This window comes from Dreissena polymorpha, chromosome 2, assembly GCF_020536995.1.
Source record: "Dreissena polymorpha isolate Duluth1 chromosome 2, UMN_Dpol_1.0, whole genome shotgun sequence".
In the NCBI taxonomy this organism is placed as follows: Eukaryota; Metazoa; Mollusca; class Bivalvia; order Myida; family Dreissenidae; genus Dreissena; species Dreissena polymorpha.
This window is the reverse complement of record NC_068356.1, coordinates 7,995,805-8,008,140: the sequence shown is the minus strand read 5'-3', so window position 1 is coordinate 8,008,140 and position 12,336 is coordinate 7,995,805.

The following is a 12,336-nucleotide window of genomic DNA, read 5'->3' as shown; positions in this document are numbered from 1 at the left end:
TCTTGTTTTGCTATAATTATTTTAAAATCATTACTTCGGGTTGTATTGCTTTGCTTTGTGCTTTGTAATACAGTTTGCAGTGTTTTTAAGGTTTCGGGTTTTGTTTACTTAAACAATATTTTGTTTGCACTAAACATTTAGAGAATGTATTTGTGAACACATAAGGCACAAAATATCGTTATTTCTGTCACGTAACATGATAATAATAAACATATGCTAAGAATAAACATCACTATTGCACTAACTATTGTAAATATTATAGTCAATTGTTTACGAAATTGTCTTTATAATTGTGTTTTTGTTTTGTTTAGTTTTTTGTCTTGTAAAATCTTAACATTTTATTGATGTAAATTTGATTTGATTTTATGTTGCAGTGTTACTTAAGAAAGTATGAAACATTGATTTTCTGGCATGCACAGTTTGCCAGATTGGCTTCAGATAAAAGGTGGTTTTAAACACGGAAATTCTCTTTGACATGTTCAGTTGCAAGTATTCTTGATGTATATGATTTTTATATCCGTATCCGTACTGCACGATATCATACAATACAAACATATGTATACAATGTATCTCTATCCGTAATAAACATATCATATCAATATTTGTTTTCTTTAAAACCATTAGTGTAAATAGACTCACCACTATCGTTAATCGTTTCCAGATTAAGAATCTATTATATACATTAATCGGTATAACGGTAACAAAGTACTGTTTTAAGTATAGGTCATTATTCGAAATTTCGCCTTGATATGACACGTTCGGTATTTAAAAACATAATAGTGCTTAAAATGAAATATTTTTAATATGTACGATGGTGATCCGAGTACATCTTCCCTCTAGATATCCCTGTTTATTTGGGAAGATTTTTTCTGAATTTGGTTTATTATTTTGTTTGTACAAAACTATCACCAAGTGCCACCTTGACTATGAGCATGAGAAACGATTTACTAATAAAAAAATATATGTTCCTAATCAAATTGTGTTCAAGTCTTATTCAATGTGTGTCCACGAATTAAAGTTTACATAAATATAGAAAGCTGCTTATATGACAGTTTTCTACCCAAATATTTGATAATGCGATTGAGTTATCACTAACAAAGTCTCAGTTAGACAACACAAATAGGTAGTCAGCCTACGATGTTATTATGTCAAATTAACATGTAACCATGACACTTGGAACACTTATCTTAAAATCCTTACGGGTACATACCAATCAATAATTCAAGTATGGCGGGCTTCTCGCGATGTGATGAATCTCAAAATATTTATAGGTTATTAGACGTTTCACTGTATAATACGGAGATATATTTGGACTAGCACACAAGTTGAAGTCATATTGGACGAGCCGTTAGGCTCAATTATTGTACTTTTTCTCTGTAACGGCTTTTATCGTTATAAAACAATGCTTAGTGCACTTGTACTCAACTGTCCAATATGGAAAAAATACAGACTTTTTGGATCCTATACCGGAATATATTAGACGGTCACGTGGTACATATGAAGAATGCCCATTGGATGAATTAATTGGATATAGAATAAATATAAGTAATGTCCTTATAATAACAATCAATCAATAAATTATGAATGGTTCTCAAGATATGCTGACATATGTCAAACTAAATGCAAAAATATATTAGATTCTTTTTTCATACCAATGACTTATTAAAAATATTAATAGTTTTTTGAGATATTTACAGGAGCGGACACAATCGGGACTTTGATATTTGATATACTTAATGCAACAAAAACTGGACCATATCTTTTCGAATAACAATTAACGTGCGAAATGCAAAAAACACTGCACTAATCAGTTATCAGAATGTCGTACCCCTTTGAAATAAAAACAGTCACGTTTCTCAGACCATGATTGAACTTTAAATGACTAAACATGAATGAACATGTTTTATACATGCTTACCGTGTTTCGTGTCGTGGTGTATTGTCGCCTTGGCGACCATTGAACATTATACCACAGAACTTTATTACATAATAAAACAAGATGTGTTTGTGAAACACTATGTCCCCCATATATTTGATCTTGAAGGATGACATTGACGTTTCACAACTCAAAATGTGTAGCTCCATGAGATACACATGCATGCCAAATATGAAGTTGCTATCATCAATATTGCTTAAAGTATGACCAATGTTAAAGTTTGAGCGATTTTGACCCATATTTTAGACCTTTGTCATTGAAGGATGAATTTGACCTTGACCTTTCACCACTTAAAATGTGCAGCTCCATAATATACACATGCTAGGACAGGGTCTGGGGGTGTTGTTTTTCTTGTAAAACAACATTTTGCTAATTATGCTTCTATTAATATCGTAAATGACAGTTATGATGGTATTTTATGGTTAGAATTTACTGATAAGTGTACTAATTATACTTTCTATGCTTGTGTTTGTTTCTTGCCACCAAATAACTCCCCAAAACAGGTTGATGTTTGTGATTTTTATGACACTTTGCTGACTAATGTATATGAATATCAAAACTTTGGCACTGTTTATATATGTGGTGACTTCAATAGCAGAATCGGGGAGTTCGAGGATTATATTGTTGGTGTTGATGAGATCGCCATGAGAGATGTTGTCGATTTTACAACAAATCCCAGCGGTGATAAACTTATTGATTTTCTTATAGACAGGAATATGTGCGTTTTTAATGGTCGCAACTTTGTTAAAAATGATTTTACCTCAGTATCTATAAAAGGCTATGCAGTGGTTGATTATTGCCTTATTCACCATGATAATCTTCATCCGTTTCAAGATTTCAAAGTAACACGAAGCACGGAAATTTTAAATGAGCTACATGCTCAGTTTGGTATTTTACCCTCATTTGTTCCTGATCATTCTATTTTGTCGTGGACTTATATTTTAAATGACCAGGATCAATTTTATGCACAAAATTGCTGCACTGATGATCATCAATCAGGTTTGAATGCCTCGTATGATAGATTTAATGTAGAGAATATAACTAATGATTTTCTTACGTCAGACAGTGTGATCAAGTCATTACATGATACTGTTTTTAAATTAGAACGGAGAATCAGATTGCAATCAGATGTTGATTCAGCCTATAATGATATATGCACTGTTATTAGAAAAGAAATGTATAGCAAACTAGAATATAAAAAAGTTAGTATACTTTTTAGTAAAGATAACAAGAAAAGAAGAATAGACAAACCGTGGTGGAATGAACAATTGTCTAACTTATGAAATTCCAAATGTAAGGCAGAAAAGGATTGGTTGAATTGTAAAGAGGCAAATGCCAAAAATCATCTAAAATACTTGTTTGTAACGGCAGGACGTGCTTTTAACCGTGAAGCTCAGAAAAGTAAACGTGCATACTGGGTCTCATTTCAAACTAATCTTGCCTCTCAATGAGAATAGAATCAGTTGGAGTTTTGGAAATCCATTGGAAAAATTGGTGTTGCTCAGTCTAGAAATAAAGCTATCCCTTTAGAAGTTGTATGTGATGATGGCTCTATATCAGATAATATTGACACAGTTTTGTCATAATGGAAGAAAGATTTAAGCAGTCTGTTTTGCAACAGAAACAGGTCTCTCATATATTAATTATGGTTAGGAAATACCAATGCTGGGAACATACTAAATTGTGAAAGTTTAAATGAAAATATAACTTTTACTGAAGTATTGAAGGCCATTATTAAAGCAAAGCGTGGCAAAGCATGTGGTAATGACTCAATACCTGTAGATGTGTTAAAAATTATGTCTGTGTTTCTGTTTTACATATTCTTTTTAATGTTTGTTTCAACTCTGGCATAGTACCATCTGAGTAATTATAAGTCCCATTCCTAAGTCAAGTACAACTGATTTACGAGACCCCCTGTCCTACAGAGGCATTGCATTATCCTGTTCCATGTATAAATTGTATAGCTCCATTTTAAATGACAGAATATCAAAATGGTCTGAGGATAATGATGTCATTATTGATGAGCAAAATGGCTTTCGGAAAAATAGGAGTACAATTGAACATTTATCGTCTCTTACTAATATTATTGAAACAAGAAAGCGTTTAAGGCAGTCTACTTTCTGTGCCTTTATTGATTTTAAAAAGGCGTACGATTTCGTAGAAAGAGGCATTCTGTGAAATAAGTTGACTACAGTGATAGGGGTTAATGGTAAAATTGTCGTATCTATCAAATCGTTATATAATAATGTAACATCATGTGTACGAGTTAATGGCCTCTATACTGAAGAGTTTGAGGTTCAATGTGGCCTTCGACAGGGCTGTGACCTGTCACCCTTACTTTTTAATCTGTTTATTAACGATCTAGCTGTTGCAATTAAAGCCCTGGACAAAGGAATACCAATTAGTGATAATGAAAGACTTTGTATATTACTTAATGCAGACGACATTGTTCTTATCTCCGATAATGAGCAGGATTTACAATTTATGTTAAATGTTTTAAATACATGGTGTTCCTCCAATTGTATGGTTGTGAATCCTGTTAAAAGCCAAATAGTGCATTTTAGACCTAATTGTAAAAATAGAACAACAATCTCATTTACATGTGGTGACTACAATCTGCAAGTTGTGAACAAGTAAATGTACCTTGGTCTCCTATTAGATGAGCATTTAGATTATGGCGCCACTGCTAAATGTGTGGCACAAAGTGCTGGTAGAGCCCTTGGTCTTCTAATTGCTAAATGTAAATCGGCGGGCGGTTTGCCATATTAAGTATTTACCAAACTATACTACCGTCTGTCCTATAATGGTGCGGCTATTTGGGGTACTAAATCATTTTCGTGTATTAATGCAGTAGAAAGTCGAGCTATTCGATTTTTCCTTGGTACAGGCCGATACACACCTATAAATGCTTTGTATGGCGACACTGCCCGGCAACCACCACTTGTTAAACAGTGGAAATCTATTGCACACCATTGGTATAGACTTGTTTATATGGACAGTGGTAGAATGAATAAAAAAGTATTTTTGTTCTGTTTGGTTAAAAGTAGCAGAACTTGTAAGAATTGGCAATTTGAATGTAAAACTCATTTTAACGATATCTGTTTGTTACATCCATTGAATGACTGTACTGACAGAAACCTGAGAGATTTCTGTGAACAAGTGTTGTCCCACACCATGCATAAATATGTTAGCATATGGACAAATAATGTTAATGCTGAAGTCGGGCCATCTGGTAGGGGGCGTAATAAACTTAGAACTTAAAGACAGTTTAACGAAACATTTGCTGTAGAAACGTATGTTACATCTACACTACCCTTACGACATAGATATGCTCTTGGTAAGTTTAGATGTGGAACTGCTCCACTTAGATTAGAGACTGGAAGGTATGAGAATATTCCAGAAAAAATTTGGATTTCCGGTTCCGGTCTAAAATGTAAACACGTACACAAAAAATGAAATCTATGAAATAAAATAAACGCGATTGATCTGAGTGAATGTGAATTTTCTAAAATAGAGGCATTATATTAATATGGACTATTTCACGAGAGACAAGTAATAAGCTTTTGTTAAAAGTGTTTTAGATTATATTGTAACGGTTTCATGCCGTCGGTAAATACTGTTTCCTTTCTATCAACCAGGTAGTTATTAGTTTATTAAAATGTTATTAGTCTGTGAATAGATGTCTTCAAGAATAAAGAAATGAAAACAGTGAGACTTAATTTATTTATACTTCTCAAAATATACCAACATGAAACAACAAATGCATAAGAATACAATATAGTTACATTTTGTCCGACATCCCAGTTCTTTCTTGTTATTATCATTATTATTAAAGTTGTTAACAGTTTAAATAATTTTAGATGTTGTGTGGCCGAAAAGTTGAATGTGTCCTAAGTCGTCTGCGGCGCGTCTTTTATATCGATGCCCCTTGATGCAATTCCTCAGACTCCGTAAACGGTTATGCGACAGCTCCGACCAATCAGAATGCTCGAATCGCCGATTTGAACCACTGTCATCCAATCAAATATGCGCGCCAAAATGAACTCTTCAAAACGCTTCCGCACATCAGGAAATAGTTCCAAAATGTTATATCTACGCTTATCAATCAAATGACAATAACTTGAAATAAAACAGTAGCAAATCGTTAGCATTAATACAATAAGACATAGTTTACTGTAACCTTTAACTATATGGCACAGTCTTTTGCTAAAATCACAAATATAAAGTTATGAAGTCACAAGCATGGTCGACACTGTTTATGAGTGACATGGAAGTGATTTTCTTTATGGAATTACAATCATAGGAACGAGGATTAATTACTTAAGTTGTGAGTAACATTTAAGGATTATAAGGATTAAGATGTAGATAGAATGATATATGCATGAAACCTCAGTAAACTGTTCAACATGCATATGTCATATAATTCAACAAACTGTCAGAATCTGTCAACATTTGGTGAGTAGGTCATTGCCCATATCTTAGATAATGTTACATGTTATGAAACCTTATTATTAGTTTTGCTTAGGATTACTTGTAGTCCATTATATTACAATATTTTTGATTTTCTTTTCCACCCGCCTAACTTTCGCGCGGGTGGGGTAGTATAATATTCATATTATATAGACATATAGACAGCAATCGTAAACTTATCAAAAGCTTATAAACAAGTTCTATCCTGTCAGCTTTCTACCTTATCTGTGCGGTGAACTCGTCACGCATGACCGGGTCGCCTTATCGCCATATTGACTTATTGAGAATAAAGAAGTGTCATAGTCCCAAATAAACCGTTAACCACTTATACGTCCTCGGAAAAAACCCTAATACAGCCTAATAACTATAATTATAATGACCAAAAGGCAACACTCATCCACAGCTAGCGAGAGCAACGCTAGTTTATGTGAAGTACCAGTCTTCGAAACACCAATCACAAATAAACAAAACAAGCAAAACAAAAAGAGCAGTAAAAAATCGAAAACAGAACAGGACAAAATAAACCAAAAAAGCATGACTGACTTTGTGCAAAGCGGTGCGGCTAAATCCGTGAAAGAGCACACGGAAACGTCAATTGAAAAGCCCCTCGATGAAATTAGCTCTAAGTTATCAAACGTGCTGACAAAAAATGACACTTCCTTAATTAGAACGATAATAAAAGAAACTCTCGATGAAATAAAGGAAAAGTTTCTATGAAGTGTACTGAAAAAACTCGACATATTGGAAGGTAGCCTTTTTGAAAATAAAAACGAAATAGATTCACTGAAAACAACAATTAAGGAACAAAGGTGTGAAATAAATGACCTGAAACAAACGCAATATGACCAAGATTGCAGCCACACATCCGAGCTAAACGAACAAGAACAATACGGCCGGAGGAATAGCATACGTATCACAGGCCTCTCCAACGATACAGACCAACAGGCACCAATGGCCGTGGCCGACGAAACGGTCTTAATGTTGAATCAAAAGCTTGGCACATATATCGAGACCAGGGATATCGACGTTGCTCATCGCCTTGGAAAATATGCTCAACATAAATGCAGGCCAGTCATTGTTAAATTCGTCAGGCGCCAAACGAAAATTGAAATCATGAAACGCGCCAAGCTTCTGAAAGGTACTGGCATTTTTATAAATGAAGACCTGACTAAAATCAATGCAGAAGTTTTTGCTTCATTGTGTCTTAAAGAGCCGGAGTTGGTGGAGAAGGCCTGGTCCCGCGACGAGAAACTATTCGTTCGTTATCGGGGACAAGAGCGCAACGAACAAGTGACATTTGATAAGTACAAACTCTGGATGGCAAAGTTATGGCCAACCAAAACCTATGCAACAAACAAAACAACGTACGCCCGAAAAGTGTCAAATGGCAGCGCCTCAAATCGTTAAACATAAATTAACAATAGAACAGTGACAAAACTCTGGTCCTGGAAATGGCAACCATCACCTTTGAAAATACCACCGTGTAGTTCCCCTTCGAAATTATGTTTTTGATACTGCATGTAACTATGTTTTTACCTAAATGTAATGTGCATGTATTTATGTTTTTATTACTTAAATGTAATTCGCAACACACACACATTCATACACAGACTCAAGATAAATATTATGATTTATAAATATTTGTCTTTTATATGATGGAATAAGCACAGGCAAAATCTATGAATAAACGTTGTGTAATGTTTTTTTGGTAGTCTTTCGGAAAAATCAGTATTTAATATGAAACTGAGCATTCACTACTGTTAAAGTGCTAAAAAGTAACATTTTCTTATTATGTTCATAATTATTGTCTGTACGGTTTTACTTGAATTTATGTTCTCATGAACTGTGAAAGATTTAAGGGTATTTATCTATATCTATAAAAAAAATAACTTTTTCCTATTATGAAAAGATTTAAGGGTATTTATCTATATCTATAAAAATAACTTTTTCTTATTATGTACATAATTATTGTCTGTATGGTTTACTTGTATTTATGTTTTCATGAACTGTGACATATTTAAGGATATTAATCTATATCTATATTTATATATGTAGCGAGCGTTGATTAGAATATATGTGTTACAGAAAATCGCACTCAACCGCAGACACACAAACACACGCGCACGCACACACACACACGCACGCACGCGTTTACACAACCGGCGCACGCACACGCACAGTTACGCGCGCGCTCGCACACTCGCACACACACGCATACGAACACGCACACACACGCATGCACGCTCGCGCACACGCACGCACGCACACACGCACACATACACGCACACACACACACGCACACACATTCACACACACGCATACACACACATGCACGAACCCGCGCACACACACCCTTACACGTACATGCACAACACACGCACGCACAAACACACGCGCGCCGAACCACTCCCACACAATTTTGTAGTTCTTATTGTTATATTATTACAATTATAAGTTACCATACAATCTACGGAGTTTTATATACACTTTTTGTTTCTCAGATCACTATTTCAATTATTTTGTGTATTTCCAGTGTATGGAAGTGCGCTTTTTTATGTCGCTCATGAACTGTGATAGGGTTAAGGATATTTATCTATATCTATATGTATGTATGTAGCATGCGGTGCGTAGAATATATGTGTTATAGAAAATACAAAAAATATGTGCATTATATAATTTGTGTAATTGTCAGTATATTGTACTTGCTCTTCAACTCCACTTCACTTATGTTGTCAATTAACTTCTTTCCAATCAGGGCAACACATAATCATTTTTGTTAATAAAAAATAAAATATTTATTGAGAGTAAGACGCTCATAATTTTGTTATATGAGTAAAAACACATCTGGTGGTATTTCTAGTTCATTTTGTTTTCGGAACTAGATTAACTGCAGGCCAGATACAGTAAAAATGAGAATACTAGAGTTACATTCCATAGGTACACAAGAGCACCGCCTTGCGGGTGCAGACCGCTCATCTATTTTCTTTTTAAAGGTGAAGGGACTCTCATTTTAATCACAAAGGAGGGAGAGGTGGGGGGGGGGGGGGGTGGGGGTGGGTGGGTGGGTGGGATTCTTGGGTGCGATGGTTGGACGGTATTTCAAACATAAAATAATAAAAATAAATATTTGTGTTTTTTAACCGTTTCAAAAACAAATGAAATTTGGGGGTGGGGGTGGGGTGGGGGTATAGTGTGAGGGTGTGGTGGTCATTTGTGAGATGATCTTAAAAAAAAAAAATTAGGGGGGGATTCGGGTGGGGGGGGATTCGGGTGGGGGGAGGGGTGGTGGGTTGAGATAATTGGGTGCGATGGTTGGACGGTATTTCAAACATAAAATAATAAAAATAAATATTTGTGTTTTTTAACCGTTTAAAAAAAAATTGGGGGGGGGTGTTGTGGGGGGGGGGGGTTTAGTGTGAGGGTGTGGTGGTCATTTGTGAGATGATCTTAAACAAAAAAAATGAGGGGGGGATTCGGGGGGGGGATGGGGTGAGGGCACGGGGGATGGTTTGGGTGGAGTCTATTGTGGTATGTCAGGTAAGAGTAGTTTTGTCAAAGTATCAATCAAATCTAATCATAAATAAAGAAGTCATGGCAATTTTAGCAAAATTTAATAATTGGACCTTGAGAGTCAAGGTCATTCAAAGGTCAAGGTAAAATTCAACTTGCCAGGTACAATAACCTCATGATAGCATGAAAGTATATAAAGTTTGAAAGCAATAGCCTTGCTGGTTAAGAAGTAAAGTGGATCGAAACACAAAATTTAACCATATATTCAAAGTTACTGAGTCAAAAAAGGGCCATAATTCCGTAAAAATGACAACTAGAGTTATGCAACTTGTCCTTTTACTGTACCCTTATGATAGTTTGCGAGTGTTCCAAGTATGAAAGCAATATCTATGATACTTTAGGGGTAAAAGGACCAAAACACAAAACTTAACCAAATTTTCAATTTTCTAAGTATAAAGGGCCCATAATTCCGTCCAAATGCCAGTCAGAGTTACATAACTTTGCCTGCACAGTCCCCTTATGATAGTTAATAAGTGTTGTAAGTATGAAAGCAATAGCTTTGATACTGTAGGAATAAAGTGGACCTAAACACAAAACTTAACCAAATTTTCAATTTTCTAAGTATGAAAAGGGCACATAATTCTGTCAAAATGCACGCCAGAGTTATCTAACTTTGCGTGCCCAGTCCCCTCATGATAGTAAGTGTACCAAGTTTGAATGCAATAGCATTGATACTTTCTGAGAAAAGTGGACCTAAACGCAAAACTTAACCAAAATTTTCAATTTTCTAAGTATAAAAAGGGCACATTATTCTGTCAAATTGCACGCCAGAGTTATCTAACTTTGTCTGCCCCGTCCTCTCATGATAGTTAGTAAGTGTACCAAGTTTGAATGCAATAGCATTGATACTTTCTGAGAAAAGTGGACCTACACGCAAAACTTAACCGGACGCCAACGCCGACGCCGACGCCGACGCAGACGCCGACGCCGACGCAGACGCCGACGCCGACGCCAAAGTGATGACAATAGCTCATATTTTTTTTTTCAAAAAATAGATGAGCTAAAAATGCATAAAAACGTTTGCTTATCAAACAAAAACGTGTGAATATCCGTCAGTCGATCTAAGTAGGTTTCATTTTCGTATATTTCAGATCGACAATGCGACGGACATACGAATGTACTCGTGTATATGTCTTTTGATCTTAGCACATATCGTGTAATGTTTATATTTGCTAAATGTTTCGTAGACAACAGTTTATTAAAACGTGCACTGATTGCATTAATTGTGTTTAACAATAAATGAAGATATACATATATACTCAATAGATGGTTTTCAAATACAGTAGGTGCATAGGTTCTTTTTAACTGTCGTGAATCTCATGACAAATAATAGCACAACAATGTTTGTATAAGGATACATATTTTGTCATTGTAATAGTCATGCTATAGTCATTATTGTAACCTAAGCTTATTAATTATTACAACGTTTTTTACGAGATAAAGGGAAACACCGTGCAAAATAATAAGACAGTGAGACGTTTAAAACACATGCATGTATACACACATGAACTCACATACACGCTTACAAACACACACAAACATACGCGCGCACTCAACCGCAGACACACACACATACACACACGCACCCGCACACACGCGTTTTACACAACCAGCACACGCACACATACACATACACGCGCGCTCGTGCGCGCGCACACACCCACACACAAGCCTGCACACACGCATACGTGCACGCACACACACGCACCCGCGCACACACATACCATACACAAACACGCACACACGCTCGCACACACATACCTGAACCGCACACTCCTTTACACGAACATGCACAACACACGCGCATTACACACGCGCGCAACACGCGCTCACACACACGCACACACAAACACACACTCACACGCATCGAACCACCCTCCACACACAATTTAGTAGTTTTTGTATTGGTATATTATTATTATTATTATTATAAGTAACCATACAATCTACGGTGTTATATATATATACTTTTATACTCAGATCACTATTTCAATTATTTTGTGCATTTCCAGTGTACGGAAGTGCGCTTTTGTATGTCTCTATTGGAGACAAATCGTTTATTGTTGTTTTTTTCTCACTTTTGTGATTATTTCTGTTTGCTTCTTCTTTCTATGGAGTATTCAGCTGTTTGTATCCATAATTTTTGTTTTCTATTTTCGTTTGTATGTATGGATATCTTATGTCTTATAATAGAAACCAACTGGACATTTTTTTAAATAGGGACCAACTGGACAAGCATACACAAATTATCATTTACATCACCCTCCACCTCTTTAAATGATTAAGATATGTACTTTAAATGTAAAAGTTGAACTTAAACTACACAAAGTACAACCTGAAAGAGGCCCAGAATACTTCAAA